Below are 21,625 nucleotides of genomic sequence, written 5' to 3' on the forward strand. Positions count from 1 at the left end.
AGACCCAACTGAAATTAAAAGAATCATATCAGATTACTATGAAAAATTGTACTCTAACAAATTTGAAAACCAAGAGGAAATGGATGAATTCCTAGAAACACGCTACCTACCTAAACTAACACAAACAGAGGTAGAACAGCTAAATAGACCCATAACAAAAGGAGAGATTGAAAAATTAATCAAAAAAACTCCCAACCAAAAAAAAGTGCTGGGCCAGACGGCTTTGTTGCAGAGTTCTACCAAACTTTTAGAGAAGAGTTAATACCACTATTACTAAAGGTATTTCAGAGCATAGAAAAGGATGGGATACTCCCAAACTCATACTATGAAGCCAGCATATCCCTGATACCAAAACTAGGTAAAGACTCCACAAAAAAAGAAAATTATAGAACCATATCCCTCATGAACTTAGATGCAAAAATCCCCATCAAAATTCTAGCCAATAGAATTCAACAACATATCCAAAAAATAATTCCCCATGGCCAAGTGGGATTCATTCCAGGTATGTAGGGATGGTTCAACATTAGAAAAACAATATTATCCATCATATAAATAAAACAAAAGATAAGAACAACATAGTTTTATCAATTGATGAAGAAAAAGCATTTGACAAAGTTCAACACCCATTCATGATAAAAACTCTCAGCAAAATAGGAATAGAAGGAAAATTCCTCAACATAATAAAGGGCATTTATACAAAGCCAACAGCCAACATCATCCTAAATGGCAAGAGTCTGAAAGCATTCCCCTTGAGATTGGGAACCAGACAAAGATGCCCTTTATCACGACTCTTATTCAACATTGTGTTGCAGGTTGTAGCCAGAGCAATTAGGCTAGACAAAGAAATAAAAAGCATCCAAATTGTTAAGGAAGAAGTAAAAGTATTTCTATTTGCAGATGACATGATCTTATACACAGAAAACCCTAAAGAATCCTCTAGAAAACTACTGAAACTAATATAAGAGTCCAGCAGAATATCGGGATACAAGATAAACATACAAAAATCAGTTGGATTCCTCTACACCAACAAAAAGAACATTGAAGAGGAAATCACCAAATCAATACCATTTACAGTAGCCCCCAAGAAGAAAAAATACTTAGGAATAAATCTTACCAGAGATATAAAAGTCCTATACAAAGAAAACTAGAAGACACTACTGCACGAAACCAAAAGAGGCCTACATAAGTGGAAAAACATACCTTGCTCATGGATAGGAAGACTGAACATTATAAAAATGTCTAATCTACCAAAAGTGATATATAGACACAATGTAATTCCAATTCAAATTCCAATGATATTTTTTAATGAGATGGAGAAACAAATCACCAACTTCATATGGAAGGGAAAGAGGCCCCAGATAAGTAAGCATTACTGAAAAAGAAGAAGAAAGTGGGAGGCCTCACTCTACCTGATTTTAGAACCTATTATACAGCCACAGTAGTCAAAACAACCTGGTACTGGTACAACAATAGATACATAGACCAATGGAACAGAATTGAGAATCCAGACATAAATATACCCACATATGAGCAGTTGATATTTGACCAAGGCCCAAAGTCAGTGAAATGGGGAAAAGATAGTCTTTTTAACAAATGGTGCTGGCATAACTGCAAAAAAATGAAACAAGACTCATACCTCACACTATGCACAAAAACATACTCAAAATGGATCAGAGACCTAAATATAAAATCTAAAATGATAAAGATCATGAAAGAAAAAATAGGGACAATGCTAGGCGCCCTAATACATGGCATAAACAGTATAAAAAACATTACTAACAATGCAGAAGAGAAACTAGAAAACTGGGAGCTCCTAAAAATCAAACACCTGTGCTCGTCCAAAGACTTCACCAAAACAGTAAAGATTACCTACAGACTGGGAAAAAGTTTTTAGTTGTGACATTTCCGTTCAGTGTCTGATCTCTAAAATCTACATGATACTGAAAAAACACAACTACGAAAAGACAAATAACCCAATTCAAAAACGGGCAAAGGATATGAACAGCAACTTCACTAAAGAAGACATCCAGGTAGCTAACAGATACATGAGGAAATGCTCACCATCATTAGCCATTAGAGAAATGCAAATCAAAACTACAGTGAGATTCCGTCTCCCTCCAATAAGGCTGGCATTAATCCAAAAAAAACAAAGTAATAAATGTTGCAGAGGTTGTGGAGAGACTGGAACACTTATACACTACTGGTGGGAATGTACAATGGTACAACCACTTTAGAAATCGATTTGGCGCTTCCTTAAAAAACTAGAAATAGAATTACCGTACAATCCAGCAATCCCACTCCTTGGAATATATCCTAGAGAATTAAGAGCATTTACACAAACAGATATATGCACACCCATGTTCATTGCAGCACGGTTTACAATAGCAAAAAATGGAAGCAACCAAGGTACCCATCAACGGAGGAATGGATACATAAATTATGGCATATTCACAAAATGGAATACTACACAGCATTAAAGAACAATGATGAATCTGTGAAACATTTTACAACATGGAGGAACCTGGAAGGCATTTTGCTGAGTGAAATTAGTCAGTGGAAAAAGGACAAATGTTGTATAAGACCACTATTGTAATAACTGGAGAAATAGTTTAAACAGAGAGGAAAATATTCTTTGATGGTTACAGAGAGTGGGGAGGGAGGGAGGGAGGGAGAGGGGTTTTCACTGGTTGGATAGTGGATAGGAACAATTTTAGGTGAAGGGAAAGACAATACACAATACAGGAGAGGTCAGCACAACTAGACTAAACCAGAAACAAAGAAGTTTCCTGAATAAACTGAACACTTCGAAGGCCAGTGTAGCAGAGGCGGAGGTTTGGGGACTATGGTTTCAGGGGACATCTAAGTCAAATGGCATAATAAAATCTATTAGGAAAACATTCTGCATCCCACTTCAGAGAGTGGCTTCTGGGGTCTTAAATGCTAGCAAGCGGCCATCTAAGATGCATCAATGGGTCTCAACCCACCTGGAGCAAAGGAAAATGAAAAACACCAAAGACACAAGGTAATTATGAGCCCAAGAGACAGAAAGGACCACAAAAACCAGAGACTGCATTGGCCCGAGACCAGGAGAACTAGATGGTGCCTTGCTACACCTGATGACTGCCCTGACAGGGAGCACAACGGACAGCCCCTGAGGGAGCAGGAGAATAGTTGGATGCAGACCCCAAATTCTCATAAAAAGACCAGACTTTATGGTCTGACTGAGACTAGAAGGACCCCGGAGGTTATGGTACCCAAACCTTCTGTTAGCCCAAGACAGGAACCATTCCTGAAGCCAACTCTTCAGACAGGGATTGGACTGGACTATGGGATAGAAAATGATACTGGTGAGGAATGAGCTTCTTGGATCAGGTAGACACATGAGGCTATGTTGGCATCTCCTGTCTGGAGGGGAGATGAGAGAGCAGAGGGGGTCAGAAGCTGGCCTAATGGACACAAAAAGAGAGAGTGGAGGGAAGGAGTGTGCTGTCTCATTAGGGGGAGAACAATGAGGAGTATATAGCGAGGTGTGTAAATTTTTGTATGAGAGACTGACTTGATTTGTAAACTTTCACTTAAAGCACAATAAAAATTAAAAAAAAAAAAAGAATTATGGCTGCTAATCAAAAGGTCATCAGTTCGAATCCACCAGCCTCTCCTTGGAAATGCTATGTGGCAGTTCTACACTGTCCTATAGGGTCACTAGAGTCAAAATTGACTCGATGGTAACCAGTTTGGTTTGGTTTGCTTTTTGGTAGGGTGAAAGGCTGGTATCACAGTTTCTTCCTGTTCCTATGGCCAAAGCAAAGGTGGAACAAAGGTGTCTGAGAGAGACATCACAGCTGCCATACCCAGTTATGTGGTAAACCTTGTTCCTGTGCTTGGGAAATGGTTTTTGAGATCATGGTGAAGTAGAAAGAGCACTCAGCTGGCAACGAAGAGACTTGTCCCAGCTCCAGCTCTGCCCTTAACTCCCTGTGTAGGCTCAGGCCAGCCACCCAGGCAGTGGCAACTTAAGCCTTGAACACAACAGTCTGCATTGCTGGTAGTTTCAAAGGATCGCATTTCTGCTTGACTTTGTGCATGGTTGCAAGTCTCAGCACTCACAAAAAGTGCTCCTAGCTCTATGCCCAGTCCCCAAATGTCAATGGGGGCCATTAGCCGGTCATGTCTCACTGTATGGGGAGAAGAAGGGGTATCAGTTGAAGCCCTGCCAGCCACCACCCAAGTGCTCCTTATCAGAGGGATCAGCTTCGGTAATTTTCCGATGCATGGCAGGATGTTGTCAGCAGACTAGTCAAATCCACATTCACCTCTCGTAATGAGGTCTTTGGTGTCAAGTGACATTAAAGAATGAGAGTGGTGAAGAAACACCTCTGGTGAACCACTTTCTGATAGCCTGAGAATGCAGCTTTCAATCACTTCCATTATTGGACTTGAAGAAACCAGGGTGGCTGAGGGGAAGAAAAAGCACAGGGCTGAAGGCTGGAGCACCTGAGGTTCGACCCTCAATTCATACTCATGCACTGAATGGCGAAAGGTATCTCATTTATCCTGTTATGTCTCTGCTGTCCCATTGGAGAATGACAGTACAATACCTGCCTCACGGGGACTCTGTGGCCATAAGATGAAATAACAGCTGAAAGTATATTTAAAAATGAAATCACTGTGCAGCTACTGAGAGTAACATGGGTTTCTTAAGACCCCGTTAGCTTCCTGGATTCAGTAAAATAAGTCATGATGATGATAATAATAATCTTTAGAGCCCCCGAGGTGACACTACTGCAATCCCAACCTCCAAAATCCATTCCTCCTCTTTTACTGGCTTGAGTCTGTAGAATATAGACAGGGACGCACACTCAAATTAGCAATGTCACAGCAAAATTTGGAGACAGGAAAAAAAAGAAAAGCGGTTTAAGAGATTTACCCCACCAATCTCTTAGTAATTTTCATGCTCATTATCAGTAAGCTGTGTTTTTCTTATAAAAGAGCTACTTGGGCATGCAGTGACTTGAGCTAATTAGGAATTCATTTACATTTTGTGCAGCCATTAATGCCCTCTGCATTCAAGAATCTTGCATTAGACTTGCTCATAATACTTTCTGCCAATCAGTAAATATTAAAATAGTTAGCCTCCAGTCAGACAGTAACCTCTCAAGACCCTGGGACTTGATTCGGCTATGCCAAGAAGTCAAAAGTGGGTTTGTCAACAGAGGGAAACCATAGTTACCCTCCAAATTCTGCTTTTGCAGGTGTTTTTCCTCCTTTTGTACTTGCTAGAAGGATCTCATTCGAATTTCCCAATTAAAACAGAAATTGGACGGGCCACAGAGTAACTTGGAGAAGGCTGGCTTATAGCATAGTCCTCAAATAACAACACAAAAAGGAGACATTACAAATTACTGGCCCCCTGAAAAATGATGATAAGAAGGTGGGGACATTTGACCAGATAATCTCCTGAGATTCCTTCCAGCTCTAAGATCTATGTGGTATACACAGATTAGGATATGTGACTGCCCAGTGTCTCTGTCCCTCTGAATTCCTTGATGCACAAAAATTCAGACTGTCCCCAGTACCATGAAATTGTGCTTGGACATTATTACCTGGAAAGAGAAGAGCTCTTTCTGGGTAGCTCCTGAAAGCCATTTTCCAATGGCAGCAGACTGTGCCCCCTTTGCAAATCCAGCCAACAAACTGACATATGAACTGGGGACTGAGATACCCTGAATGGAAAGCAGCAGCTGGATTTTCACCCCTCTGATTTGGGCAAGTGCACATAAATAATTGAGCAAAATAAATTGCAGCCCAACACACTCCATGCAGCACCAGGCAGTCAGAACCATCGGGACTAGATATGTGAAGAAGGGAGTGTAAAAACAGGGTATTTAGGAGTCTGATCCATCTGTGGCTCTAATTTTCCAAGTCAGAAGAGATGAGTCCCCTAGGAGACTGGACCCTGCTTAGAAAGACATCTGAACTAGACAATAAAATAATATGAAAATACCAAAAAATAAAAATAAGGAAGAGAAATAGATATGTAACTTCATCACTGGACTCCTGTGGTCTCTCACAGCACCATGCTTCATGAACCCCAAAGAAAGCAAAAAATCCAGCTAGTGTTATAAATCCTGGTCAGCTGAGTTATTTCACATGTTGCAGCCTGACTTAAGTTATTCATCGCAGAGGCTAGCAGCTCCCTGATGCATCCTACCATGTCACTGGGCAGGGTAAAAATAATAAATTGGCCATTGTGAGATACTCTGAGTTTCGTGGGGTTGAGCAGAGCATATTTTATATTCTACTCTTGGAACTGCCTCTTGTTGGTAGTAAATGGTTGCCAGCTCTGCTGTTTCTCAATAGACAAGTCCTCGAAGTAAAGATAATTCAATTTTCATTCACTTGTAGGTCTCCTGCTACCCATGTTCTTCTTTGACACTGACAAGGCTGTACCTGTCGTCCTGGCCTGAGGCCTGAAATAGCCCTTGTATGGTTCTCCCCTTGCCAGAAAATGCCATAAGCTACTCTGAAGAGTCTCTCACCCAGTGGAGACCACTCCAGTGGTCACAAATTGTCCAGTGGTTTTGTTGTTGTTGTTGTTGGTCCTTTCTCCTTAGCTCATTCCCCCCGCCCCCAAGATAAAGGATATTAAGGTGTGGTTTCAGCAGTGCCTGGAAGATAATCTAGTTTGGTTTAAATCTTTAAAGTCTTCCATTACATTGGAAAAAATAATAACGGTAGCATCCCCCGTTAGACTGAAATTAAATTATTCCTCTCATACTGTTGTAGTGGCAAGTACAATTGCAACCATCTCTTCGGAAAACAATATCGCAAGTTATTAAGGATCACTAAAGTGTTCATACCTTTTTGACATTTGAAAACTTATGAAATGTCTTCTAAAAATTTATTCTAAGGTTAGTATTCAACAGGAAACAAAAGTGATGTGCACGTTTCTTTCAGCGAAAAATTAGAAACATTATTGCATAGTAATACGCTGTTGTTGCTAGTTGCAGTTGGTCGATTCTGACTCATGGCGACCCTATGTGTGCAGAGCTGAACTGCCTTATAGAGTTTTTAAGCCTGTGATCTTTCCGAAACAGATCGCCAGGCCTGTCTTCCAAGAACCTCTGGGCGTGTTTGAACCGCCAACATTTTTGACTAGTAGTTGAGTGCTTAACCATTTGCTCCACCAGACTTCCTGCACAATAAAATAGAAATTATTAAATAAATGTTGATACAGATGGCTATGTAGAAACCAGGAACAATGTGTCCCCTACAATGTTAAAGGATAAAAGTTTAGAGAATAGATTCTATGACTGCAACTATGAAAGAAAACATAGCTGTATGTAGGGACAAAAAAGACAAATGTGAAAAAATGGATGCTAGGGTGTGGGGATTATGGATTTTTTCCTATATTCAAATTTGTCCTCAATGTTGCTTCTATATATTTAAAAAAAACTTAAAAGTACTAGGTATGACTCTCTCAGTGTTTGACATTTCTCCTGAAACTGGATCTGTATAACTCAAATCTGCTCCAATTTTTTGAACAAGGCAAGTGAGGAAGACTATTCTTTTAATTGTTTTTAAATTACCAGGTGTAGATCTTTAATCATAGAGTGTTGGGGTTTTTTTTTGTTTTGGATATGCTGCTTTCAATTATTTTCGTGATCGTCTCATGATTGACAAAAGCTGAGTGGTATGTGCTGGTGTTTCCGTGGTCCTGCTCCTCCACCCTCCTGGGATTCTTAATTAAAAGAGATTTTTATCAGAGCCATCATTTTCCATTTCCAAAGGTAGAATGCTGAGACTGGAGCTAGGATTGTGGTAAGCCGCCAGCCAATAGTTCAAACTATAAGACACTACAAACCAATACACACCATTCAAATAAGAATGCTCCCATCGAATGCTGTCATTGGACAACATAAAATGTAAACCACATACCAAAAAAAAAGAGGCAAATATTGTGGATGACAGTGACATCGGTATTCAGAAAGATGAATAATGCAATTAAGGAACCAGGCAAAGAAGTAAACATGCCATGTAGCTTACAAAAAGCCAGCCACGTTGTGTTTATTTTAATATTGTTTAACGGTAACACCTAATAAAGAGAGCATCATGATTGTGTGAACTAAATTTTCAGTCATAATGAATGCTACAAACTTAACCTCCCAAGTTTAAATAGGCTACAATGTCTTGGGAAAAATGCAAGAAAAATTATTTGATAAAGGTGACGGTTTTTCACACCTGAAAATAATGTTTTTCTTCCAGCCTATCTTGATCAACAGTCGGCAGCAACACATTGCAGATATAATCTCAGGACCTTGTGGCATGTACTTGTCACTACATGCATAACTTACCATGGACAGAGGATTGCGGAGATTTTGAACATAATTTCCCACACGACAGGAGATTAAATAGACCACATTGGAAGAAGGCAAGAAGAAGCTAGGTCTCTGGAGTACCAAAAAGTAAACTTCAGCCAGTTCTGGAAGCAGATAAACAGCAGGATATATACTTTCAGATGGGCTACTTTCTAAATAGTTCCTGCTTTCTAGGACTCTAGAGAAAGCATGAATTACTGGGCAAGAATGTAATAGAAGAGGGTCCTGCCCTGGGAAGATTGGCCGTGGAGGGAAATCAGTGTCTCCTCATTTCAGTGTTATTTTTCCTCCCCATTTGTGATGTCCCCTTTCCCAAGATGCCGCCTCCCCCAGAACGCCTTGCCCATCATCTTAGCAGAACCTAATCTTGAGCCTGAATCCCTGACACTTATAGTGAGGTGTTAAGTCAATACCCCACCTGTCTGCGTGGGTATATAAATATTAGGCCCTCTCTCTATGCTGTGTTTTCTACTGCAGAAATATCAGACATCAGTCAGCAAGTCCAGAAAACACCCGGGTGCAAGAGAGCCCTCCCAGTGTCCCAGAAACCATCCTACACAGCATCCTGCAGCACAACCTTGAACCCACTCTGCCCAGTTTCTTCACTCGTGAAAATAAAATAGTAATAGTACCTAACTCACACAGTTGTTGTGAAGATTAATTAAGTTCATCCATGGAAATTTCTAGAGCAGTGCCTGGTACATGAAAAGACTCAAACCAAACCCATTGCCTTTGAGCTGATTCCGAACCATAGCAACCCTATAGGACAGAGCAAAACTGTCTCATAAGGTTTGCAAGGAGCAACTGGTGAGTTAGAACTGCCAACCTTCTAGTTAGCAGCCAAACCTTTAACCACTGTACCACCAGGGCTCCATAGTAAGTGCCTACTATGTGTTAGCTATTATTATCATTATTTAATATAACGAAGAAGTTGAAGAAACAAAGAAGCCGTATAAGAACAAGATCAGTTAAAAAAAAAAATTCATGAATGAAAGCATGTCTGGGGCTGGCATGTAATGCAGAGCAGAGTAGCATAGTGGTTACGATCACAGGCTTTTAAGGTCAACCATCTGTGATCATAACTTGTTGCCACATGGTCACCACATGCCACTGGGTCTCAGTTTTCTAACCTGAAAAGTGAGGAAATAATATATATTGCTCAGAGTTGCTGTGAGGATTAAATCAGCTAAGAAAATATAAAACACTGAACAGTGCCTGACATAAGAATAAGTACTCAATAAATGGTATCAGGCGGAAAAGGATGCTCTTCAAAATTTTATCTTCAGAAATTGTTTAAGAAGGAGTGTTTGGGAAGCTTACTGTTGGAGCTGGGGACGACAAATAACACCCAAGATTTAAATTAATTGAGAAACAAAATATAGAGTCAGCGAGTCTCTGAATGGAGAACATGTCAGAGATGTGGGGGTACAAAAGGCTGCCCGACACTTCAGCCCTGAAATAGGCAGTCTTGTGCTCCAACTTGTAGCAAAGCCAGACTGCACACCTCCTCTAAAGGAGGAGATAAGCTTGTGCATCCTGAAAAGCATCTACTTCGAAAGAGAGAAACCAACGGAGGCTGAGTCTCACCAGCTCAACTTTTCCAAACTCATTCCTTGGAAAACTCACTTCTCTTCCCAAGTGGAGGCTTGAGTGAGGTTGTGGTAAGAGGCTGGAAAATTTCCTCTCTTATTTTTCTTTCCTAGAGAGAGAGAGGGGAGTGGAAACGCCATCCCCTCTGTAGGAAAACAAAGATTAGAGAAGTACCCCCACAACACCTGACTCAAATACTGTTGTCTTGGTTGATATACTTTTATGTTCCTGGTGGCCTAGTGGTTAAGAGCTATGGCTGCTTACCAAAAGGTCAGCAGTTTAAATTCACCAGGTGCTCCTTAGAAACTCTAGGTACAGTTCTAGCCTGTCCTGTAGGGTCACTATGAGTCAGCATCGACTCAGTGGCAATGGGTTTTTTGTTTTGTTTTGTTTTTATAACCACACAAGCCCTGGTGATGCAGTGGTTAAGTGTTTGGCTGCTAACCAGAGAGTCAGCAGTTCAAATTCACCAGCCGGTCCTTGGCTATAATATGGGGCAGTTCTACTCTGTCCTATAGGGTTGCTATGGGCTGGAATTGACTCGATGGCAACAGGTTTGATTTTATTTTGGTATAACCACATAAGGAGCCTTGGTGGCACAATGGGTAAGTACTCGACTTAGCCAAAAGTTTGACAGTTCGAATCCACCAGTGGCTCCCGTAAAGATTACAGCCTAGGAAACCCTATGGGGAAGTCCTACTCTGTCCTTTAGGGTCGCTACGAGTCAGAATCAACTCGATGGCAAAGAACACTTGCACACACAATCACAATGTTCCATACAAAGAAACTAAGTGGGAATATTTTCCAGGGAAATCTGACGGACACATTCTAGTATGAATATCCTTTACGCTCCTCATGGCAGATTGTCTCCAAGATGACCACCACCACTTCTCCCCCTCCCTATATGTACTTGCCATTCCTCCATCTAGAACTGAAGTTTATTTCCTTCACCCTATTGAATCTGGGCTAATCTGTGACTCTTTGACCAGTAGAATACAGGAGAAGTGATGGTGCATGGACTCCAAGCCTAGGCCATATGTAGTTTTGAAACTTCTGCCCAGATCTCTCAAAATGTTTGCTCTTGAAGAAGCTAGCCTCATTGCAAGAATCTGAGTGCCCTGAAACTTCCATGCTGTGAGGAAACCCAAGCTAGCCATGTAGAGAAAGAGATGCCCCATAAGTCTCAGCTGTTCTGGTCATCCCAGCTGAGGTAACACATGTGCAAGTAAACAATCCATCTTAGATGTCCAACCCAGTTGGTTCTTCAGGTAACTCCAACTCAAGCTGCAAACTCAGGAGAAATCCAAGTGAAAACCATCCAGCTGAGCCCAGTCATGCACAGAACCATGAGTGATAATAATAAATGGTGATTTTAAGTGACTAAGTCTTGAGGAATGTGTATGAAGCATAAATCTAGGAAAACTGGAAATTGTAAAAAATGAAATGGAACACACCGACATCGATATGTTAGACATTAGTGAGCTGAAGTGGAATGGTATTGGCCATTTTGATCAAACAATCATATAGTCTACTATGCTGGGAATGACAACTTGAAAAGGAATGGCATTGCATTGATGATCAAAAAGAACATTTCAAGATCTATCCTGAAGTACAACACTGTCGGTGATAGGGTAATATCCATACTCCTATAAGGAAGACCAGTTAATATGGCTATTACTCACATTTATGAACCAACCACTAAAGCCAAAGATGAAGAAATTGATAATTTTACCAATTTCTGCAGTCTGAAATTGATCAAACATGCAGTGAGGATGCATTGATAACTACTGGTGATTGGAATGTGAAAGCTAGAAACAAAGAAGGATCAGTAGTTGAAAAATATGGCCTTGGTAATAGAAATGATGCCAGAAATCACATGACAGAATTTTGCAAGACCAATGATTGCTTCGTTCTAAATACCTTTTTTCAACAACATAAACAGTGACTATACATGTGGACCTTGCCAGATGAAATACATAGGAATCAAAAGTCTACATTTGTGGAAGGAGACAATGGAAAATCTCAATATCATCAGTCAGAACAAGGCCAGGGGCTCACTGCGGAACAGACTATCAATTGCTCACATGCAAATTCAAGTTGAAACTGAAGAAAACTAGAACAAGCCCATGAGAGCCAAAGTACTAGCTTGAGTATATCCCATCTGAATTTAGAGACCATCTCAAGAATAGATTTGATGAGTTGAACATTAATGACCAAAGACCAGACAAATTGTGGAATGATATCCAGGACATCACTCATGAAGAAAGCAAGAGATCATTAAAAAGAAAGGCCAAAATGCGTATCAGAAGAACTCTGAAAGAAATGATGAAGTAAAAAAGCTGAATGGAAGATTTCAAAGGGTGGCTTGAGAAAACAAAGTAAAGTATGAGAAAGACCTGGAGTTAGAAAAGCAAAAGGGAAGAACATGTTCAGGATTTCTCAAGCTGAAATAACTGAATAAAAAATCTGAGCCTTGAGTAGCAATATTTAAGGATTCTATGGGGAAAATATTAAATGACAGAGGAAGCATCATAAGCAGATGGAAGGAACATACAGAGTCACTATACCAAAAAAAATTCATTGACTTTCAACCATTTCAAGAGATAGCATATGATCAGGAACCCATGGTACTGAAGGAATAGGTCCAAGCTGCACTGAAGGCACTGGCAAAAAACAAGTCTCCACAAATTCACAGAATGCCGCTTGAGATGTTTCAACTCTGGAAGTACTCACTCGTCTATGCCAAGAAATTTGGAAAACAGCTACCTGGCCATCTGACTGGAAGAAATCCATATTTATGCCTATTTCAAGGAAATGTGATCCAACCAAATGTGGGAATTATCAAACAGTATCATTAACATCACACACACGTAAAATTTTGCTGAAGATCATTCAAAAGTGGCTGCAGCAATACATCGAACAGCGAACTGCCAGATATTCAAGCTGGATTCAGAAGAGAATGTGGAAGGAGGGATATCATTGCTGATGTCAGACGGATCCTGGCTGAAAGCAGAGAATACCAGAAAGATGTTATCTGTGTTTTATTGACTATGCAAAGGCATTCAGCTTGTGGATCATAACAAATTATGGATAGCATTGTGAAGAATGGGAATCCCAGAACACTTAATTGTGTTCATGAGGAACATGTACATAGATCAAGAGGCAGTTGTTTGAACAGAACAAGGGGATACTGTGTTGTTTAAAGTCAAGAAAGTTATGTGTCAAGGTTGTATCCTTTCGCCATACTTATTCAATCTGTATGCTGAGCAAGTAATCCAAGAAGCTGGACTATATGAAGAAGTATAAGGCATCAAGATTGGAAGAAGACTCGTTGAAATCCCATGTTATGCAGATGACACGCCTTGCTTGCTGAAAGGCAAGAAGATTTGAAATATTTACTGATGAAATGAAAGACTACAGCCTTCAGTATGGATTACACCTCAACATAAAGAAAACAAAAATTCTCACAACTGGACCAGTAAGCTACCCACTTTATAAACGGAGAAAAGATAGATGTTGTGAAGGACTTCATTTTACTTGGATCCACAATCAACATCCATGGAAGCAGCGGTCAAGAAATCAAACAACTCATTACATTGGGCAAGTTTGTGGCAAAAGACCTCTTTAAAGTGTTAAAAAGCAAATATCGCTCTAAGGACTAAGGCACGCCTGACCCAAGCCATGGTGTTTTCAATCATCTCACATGCATGTGAAAGCTGGGTATGAATAAGGAAGACTGAAGAATTGATGCCTTTGAATTATGGTGCTGGCAAAAAATTCTGAATACACCATGGACTGCTGAAAGAACAAAAAAATCTGTCTTGGAAGAAATATAGCCAGAATGCTCCTTAGAAGCAAGAATGGAGAGATCACGTGTCACATACTTTGGACATGTTATCAAGAGGGATCAGTCCCTGGAGAAGGACATCATGCTTGGTAGAATAGAAGGTCAGGGAAGAAGAGGAAGGCCCTTAATGAGATGGATTGACCCAGTGGCTGCAACAATGGGCTCAAGCATAATGATAATTGTGAGGATGGTGCAGGACTGGGCAGTGTTTGCTACTGTTGAACATAGGTTCACTGTGAGTCGGAACCGACTCCACAGCACATAACAAGAAGCCTTGAGGTGTTAGTGATTCATCAATAGATAACTGAACACCCCCTTTAATAGACTGTACAGAATTTTACATTGGACTTGCTTCTTTTTGGAATCTCACTCAACTGGAGCTTGAACAACCGAGACAAATTAATTTTTACTCAGGAGTTTTTAACTTTGAAGATAGGTGATACCTGACATTTATTTTGGCGTTATCTGAACAGAACAGTAAACTTCTCCTCCTGCAATCATCACAAAGGCAATCTTCACAAAGGCCTTTAATTATCAATTAAAATGTTTTGGAAAAACAAATGAAATTGAGTTCCTTTTACCAGGCTAAATGTCACATCTCTAATGCAAATAATAGATTTGATAACAGAGAGAATGAATATTTACCATGAAACTAATTTCCCATCATTTGATGCCAATTAAGAATGTAATTGCTTCCCTAGTATCACCAGATCATTCGCAGTTTCAGGAAGTACGAGTATATTTGGTTACATTTATTTAACTGGTGTAAACTCTTCTGTGATTCGTTATCTACAAAGGAAAATGGAACCTGAAACCAGGAACACTTCTGATCTAATTTTCTGTAGATGTAGACCATAAAATCAGATAAATTAGTTAAGGCAAACATGCAAATTAGTCCATGTGCACAAGCGTGATGCTTGAAGGGAAGGGACTCAGAAAAACAACCAAAGATATAAAAAAACACTAATTTTTTTTTTTTTAATTACTCTTCCCTGCCTGTAAAAGTCTCTTTTTATAAATTTGATGGAACTTTTGGTGAAACATAGGGCTATGATACCAACACATGGAAATGCTCATGATTGGTCTAAGGAGGAGATACTGATTTATATAGAAGAGGACAATGCCATGCTTGTCTGCAGGGGATATTTTTCTAAAGGATAAAGATATTCTGCCTGCAAGACTGCTGATTTCTCTGGCCTAGAAAACCAAGGTACCTGGGACTTGCAATCTTTCAACTCCTTAGCACTCAGGGTTAGCCTTTTTAGTTCTCTGGGCTTCTGTTTACCACTTGGGACAGAAGTGTAAAGGATGTGTGGGATTTAGGAATTAGGCACAGGAACTCATTCTTGTAAAAGTAACCTGCTTGGTCTCTGACTTTTATGGCAAATGATATATACATAAAAACACAACAAGAGGAGAACTTGACTCTTCAATTCCCAAAAGCCCAGGCCACTTTACTGAGCACTTTAAACACCAAAGGAAGCAGCTTATGTTAACTCATGGACAAAAAGTAAATCGCTGAATTGATGTAACTTCTACCCAAGAGAATCTGGCTCAACATCTTGCTAGGATCACATCTGTGTTTAGGGCTAGAGTTGGTGTTTCTGTCCCATAGGCACTTTTGCTGTGCTTATTTCCCATTCTACCCATAATTCTTCCATTCCAGGTCATCTCAACCCACTCTTCAACCAAACATGGAGGGCAGAGAGGCCTGTCTCAGTTATGGTAGCAGATGAAGTACCTAGGGCTGGTAAATGAGAGCCTCCTGGCCTTATAACCAGGAAAAGTATGGGTTATTTTGTTTTGTTTTGGACCATCTATTCTGAGTATGCTGTTGAGGCCTGGAATAAAATACACTGACCGTAGATGTAGCAACTGAAATATTGGACTTCGATGAGGACCCATGCACTGTGATTGGTCCTGAAGCTTGTATGCGTCAGAGTAGAAATATGTTCCATATGGTTTTCAGTGACTGATTTTCAGAAATAGACCTCCAGGCCTTTCTTCCAAGGTGCCTCTGGGTAGATCTGATCTTGGTTGCTTTTCCTAACCTTGCAATGTGTAGGGCTCCATTTAGACCAAGAAATTCAGAACCACATAAAGAAAAAGGTGATGGTGAGAGAAAGGAGAGAGCAGATAGAGGAAATACAGGCAGGGCTGCTGAGGAGATAGTCTCTGAGAGATTGATCTCCAATGAAACAATAAGACAGGCTTTTGATTTATTTTTCAATCGTCACTGTTACCAAAAATAAAAGTCTAATCAATCTTACACTGAGGGAATGGAATTATAATTTTAAAAATCTGTGATCCAAGCAGTTCTAAATTCAAGTTTTGACATGAACACACAAATTCTTACAGAAATATAAACATGACTCAAGCCAGGTAGATCTGATAGCAATGATAGAGGCAGCCCAAAGTGGCCTTAGTTTTCTTTGCTTTTTTTCTCCGTATTGATGAACGAATTGTGATTTTTTTCACCCAGTAACAAAATCAATAGAACTGTGACTTACATCTCGCAATTTAAATGGCTGATCTTATATATATCATATATTCTACAGGTAGGCTTTTTTTCTCATTTTGGGGAGTTGCAAGGGGACATACCTCAACTCTTCCCCAAGGCCTCGTTGCTGCAGCTAATGATTATATCTCTGAGGACTTATGATGACATCTAACCTTTACCTTACACTGACTTTGAGCCGATGGAACTCAGAAGGCAAGATAAAAAATAGGATAGTCAGAAATTTGCAATGCTATAAGTGCTTGTAGTGGATAATTTAAATGGCAGCTATTTTGGTTGTCACCGAAAATAGCAATTGAGGGCCATGCTGACACAGATAGTACAATAAACCCTTGGCAATTGTGGGTTTAACATTTATGGCTTTGAAGGGTCTTAAAGGACCCTAAAAGCCCGTGGCATGTCGTAATTTGTAATTTTGCTGAGGCATGAATCTGAATTGCCGGCGTTGGGAGGCAGGAGTGAGTCACTTAACCAGACACCATAACTTTGTTCTCTACTTACTCCCTTATAGGAGTTTTATGAATTTGGGGATTTTCAAAGGTCTCAGTGACTCCTTCACATACATTCTCATAGCTAACATAGTGATTAAAAAAAGAATAGTAAAGGAGAAAAGGCGTCAATTCATAAAAACTGTTGAGGTATTATGTCAGCACAGACACGAAAATGTGGAGAAAGCTTAATGAGTACTTCTTTGTATTGACTTATTAAATGGAATAATGCATGTTAAGTATTTAACACAATGTCTGACACGCGGTGGGGTGTTCTTCATGTGTTAGTTCCCTTCTCTTTGCTTCATGTTTGTTATCAAAAGATTTCTATGGTAGCCTCCACTTATATATAAATTCTTTTAAACTAGGTAAAAGGAGAAAACATCTGAGGCAATCACTGTTTCTGTTTTTGCCTTTAATTCTTCAGAACTTGAGCAATGTTTAGTGCAAAATCTGCTTAAGAGAAGGGGCCTTTGTGTTATAAAGCCCACACTTGATTTAGCAGTCTATATTTATGTGTAGCGACAGAAGCATTGATTATACATTCCCTTAATCTGCAGCCTCACAGTGTGACAGGATTAAGAATCTGGGTCCATATGCAGATGTTAGGGTGTGTGGCAAAATTGAGACACTTCAATAAATTTGCTTTTGAAGATTAGGAATGGGCTCTTGATACACCCATTTGGCTTTTCTCGGTGTGTGAGCACAGAATCTCAGTAATCCTTCCTGATGGCAATCTCATTAATGTGTGTTTCAGATCACATTACATTTTTACATGTATCATGTCTGCTTAAAAGTCAAATAAGGCTTGCTTTGCATTAAGCTGGTCTTTTTTTAATGAGTAAATATTTCAATAAATGATACCGAAACTAACTTTCCTCCAAGATTTGGTAATTTGCATGTTTCGTAGATATTCAAATGAAAGATGATCTAAAATGTAGCCGTCATTGTTCTAAAGCTCAGGAAGCTGAAGGTTGTTTGATGCACCCCTGTAACAGATTGTTATAATGAGAGGAACCTAAGATTTCATCTTTGTGTTTGACCATTTTTGGAGGCAGGGAGAATTTTTAATAACATTTTTCCCCCACCTGGATTTCTAAAGTACCGCACTCTATCATAGGATTGACAAATAATAAAAATTGGCCAGTTGGTCATCATAAACATGAATATGGTAATTCACACCAACAGCAATACTGAGCTGCCTTCCCTTCAATCAAAATAATGAGAAAGCTGTTATACATTTGCGTGGGAATAAAAATTTAGGGTAGCATCACAGTATTTCAATTGTAATCGCCTCTTCCTCTACCACCCCCCTTAACTGCCACAGGTTTGAAAACTGCTTCAGCAACCATCAGCCAAGAAATGTACATGTCATCTGCAAATCACAGATCACAGATCTTGACTCGAGTGATTGCACAGGGAGAAGTGCTGAAGGGTTCATAGTGGCCAGAACAAGACTTAAAAGTGATGTGAAATAGGGAGCAAAGAGGGCTGCAATTGCCCTGGAGCCTAAAATAGACTGGGCTTCAATGCCATAGAAAAAAGTCAGCTTCTCCATCATTTCTTTAAAGGTCAAAATTTTTGTAGGTGGACTGGGAGAGCAGCGGATTGCAGATGCGTTTAACAGCAGGGTATTTTCCGCTGCCATGACCAGTTAAGGAAGATTTTCAAAAACACATCTGCTGGTAAACAGTTTGGCCCTACTCTGGGTCATCTGCCTTCTCTGGTCTCCTTGCTGCATGGATTCTTACCTGGGTAGAGTCCCAAACCTCACATCAGTCAAAGCTAGGCTTTCAGTACAATCCATTATGTTTTTTAGAGAGGTACCTCAGTGGCTTTCAGGGAGGCTTTATGATGCGGGGCTGCCTCTTCCCAAATGCATGAAGCACACACATGAGGCAGGCAGGCCAAGAGCATAGACTTGCACCATTTCCTCTTCAGGCTGCTAGGCAGCGGGTGGGCACCACAGCACTACCCTCACTGCCAACAACCCAGAGCAAGTGAGCTAAGCTCAGTCACTTCCTCCCCCCATGGAGTTTCCCAAGGGAACCTGGGGAAAACACCTATTTGGGCATTCCCACCATGTTATATTCAATTGATGTCTGCTATAAAACAAATAAGCCATTTGGCACACACACATTCCAAGCCCTGGTCAGATTGAGTGGTGAGAAATCCTCCATCTTTGCTCTTCAGAGATGCATATCAAGAATCATAAAGACCCAGGAGTCCCTTCAAGAGAGTGCTTCCATATCACACCCATCTCACAGGTTCCCTATGAAGAGTACATCTCCAGATGGGAATGTGGGAAGACAATGTCCCAGTTTAGCTAAATTCCCAAAAGTTTGTCATCTGAGGCAAAAAGGTGCTGGAAACTACCTCTTCCTCAGACTTGGATTAGATGAGAGCCCAGTGCTGGTTAGAAATTGCACTTTAACTTACCTCCTGACTGCAGGAACTAGTAACACACAGGAACACGTAGCTGAGCATGTCCCTACGTAGGCCTATGGGAGGAAGGTGTGTGGTGGCAACTTATTGTTCACAATTGTCTTAAAGATACTGTGCATGGTGTTCAGGTAGCCATGTGTTCATGCTGGGATGGCGTAGTTTTAGTGTGACCTGTCCTAGACATGGGGCTCCCTGAAAATGACCCAGGGTCTCACACATTCCAAAAGGATAACACTGTTTGGCTGGAGAGGCTCAAAGGTCATAATTTCTTTCCCTGGGAAGAAGCCCAGGATCTTCCTCTGAAACTTACCAAAACCTACATTTCCGTTTAGCAAAGAAATCATAGGCATTAACTCTAATCCATAACATCTGTTCCTTATTTGATCCTTTATACCATCCGCAAGCAGAAGAAAGTGATGGTTAAGGAGCAGGACACACTTAGTCATATAACCTTAGCAAGTTACTTTAGTCCTCTGTGCCTCAGTGTCTCACCTATGAAATAGTAAGAATAACAGCACGTAAGGTTATTGTGTAGATTACACAAGTTAATGTGTGAAAAGTGCATAGAATAGTGTCTGGTACACAGTAAGTGCTCAGTAAAGAGTTCAATTTAAAAAGTTACCATTGTTATTGTCATTGTTGTTGTTGTTGTAATATATTTATAACATCTTATCCACCATCGTTCCCTATATCCTGCAGGTGAGGAAAGAGGCAGGGAAGGAAAAAATACTGGTATGGGGAATGGGAGAAAGTTTCAGGGGATAGCCCTGTGGCAAATCAGCAGACTCCCTTGAGGTTCATTCATTTGCAAAGATTACTACAGTTTCCTGGTTTCACTTTTGCTTTACATTTTCAATCATCATAGCCCACTTTCTCTTTCATTCATATCTAGATCTCTCATTGGGATAAAATGGGACCCTTTTGAGGATTTTCAGAAGTCTGTGCAGATATTAGAATGAATAAAACCAGAGCTTATGAATGCAAAAACCAATGTGGGTCAATGAAGGGAAGGTGGCGATGTTGTGTTCATGGTTATAGGGTGTCTTAGTTATCTAGTGCTGCTATAACAGAAATGCCGTGAGAAGGTGGCTTTAACAAAGAGAAATTTATTCTTTCATAGTCTAGAAGGTTAGAAGTCCAAATTCAGGGTGCCAGCTCCAGGGGAAGGCTTTCTCTGTCTGTCGGCTCTGGGGGTAAGTCCTTGTCATTACATCAATCTTCCCCTGGACTAGAAGCTTCTCAGCACAGGGACCCTGGGTCTAAAGGATGCGCTATTCTCCTGGTTCTTGTTTCTTGGTGGTATGAGGTCCCCAAGTCTCTCTGCTCTCTTCTGTCTTTTATATCTCAAAAGAGATTGATTTAAGATACAACCTAATCTTGTAAATTGAGTCCTGCCTCATTAAAATAACTGTCTCTAACCCTGCCTCATTAACAGCATAGAAGTAGGATTTACAACACATAGGAAAATCACAACAGATGACACAATGGTGGACAATCACACGATACAGGGGATGATCGCCTAGACAAGTTGACACACATTCTGGGGGGAAAACAACTCAATCCATAACAAAGGGTGTTAGCTTACACCATTGTGATCCCTGGGAATGAGAATGCAACGAAGGAGACAGAGGAATTCAGTCTGGAATCACTAATCCACTTGTTTCAGTTTCTTAGCTCTTAATCATTAAGGGATCCAAGCAAAAATGCTTTCTTCCATCCTATGAGATGTAGAAGGATGCACTTATTGTGCCAGGCTGCCTCTCTCTGTGCTGCTTCAAAAATGCCCAGAACCCAAATCTGGGAAGAAAGCAAGTGGTGGTTTATGCTAAAATGTTAAGCCCTTTGAAAGCAAATGCATGTAATAGAAAGAATTTAAGCAGCCGGTGGATGTCATTATGTTCATTTCCCAAGGAGGCCTGTCTTCTGGTGACACCAATCAAAGAACTGGGTCATCTCTCAACAATAATTTTCTTGGAGGCCATGAAATTCTTGCATTGATTTCACCCCCCTTTGGCTGAACATGCGTTGCGAGCAGCCAAGCTGGTGAGGACTCAGACAGCCCATGGGGCTGTCATCAACTCCATCTGAAGAGTTTATACCCTTAATGGGATCAGAGGTCTTATCGGCGATTCTTTGTAAGTGCCACAGAGAAACTATCTTTCTCTCACCACTGATTCCACACCTGACAATTCTCCTATTTATCAGTTAACAATTATTGTCTGAAAGCAAGTCAATTACCAAGAGGAATTTATGAAGTCCTTAGCAACCAAGAAGACGCCTTGATGGAATCTAGCCATTCTGTTCAGAAAACTGATATGTAAACTATCTCAAGACAGGGCTGACTTCTCATACATTAGCA

The sequence above is a fragment of the Elephas maximus genome, chromosome 3, assembly GCF_024166365.1.
Source record: "Elephas maximus indicus isolate mEleMax1 chromosome 3, mEleMax1 primary haplotype, whole genome shotgun sequence".
Classification (NCBI taxonomy): Eukaryota; Metazoa; Chordata; class Mammalia; order Proboscidea; family Elephantidae; genus Elephas; species Elephas maximus.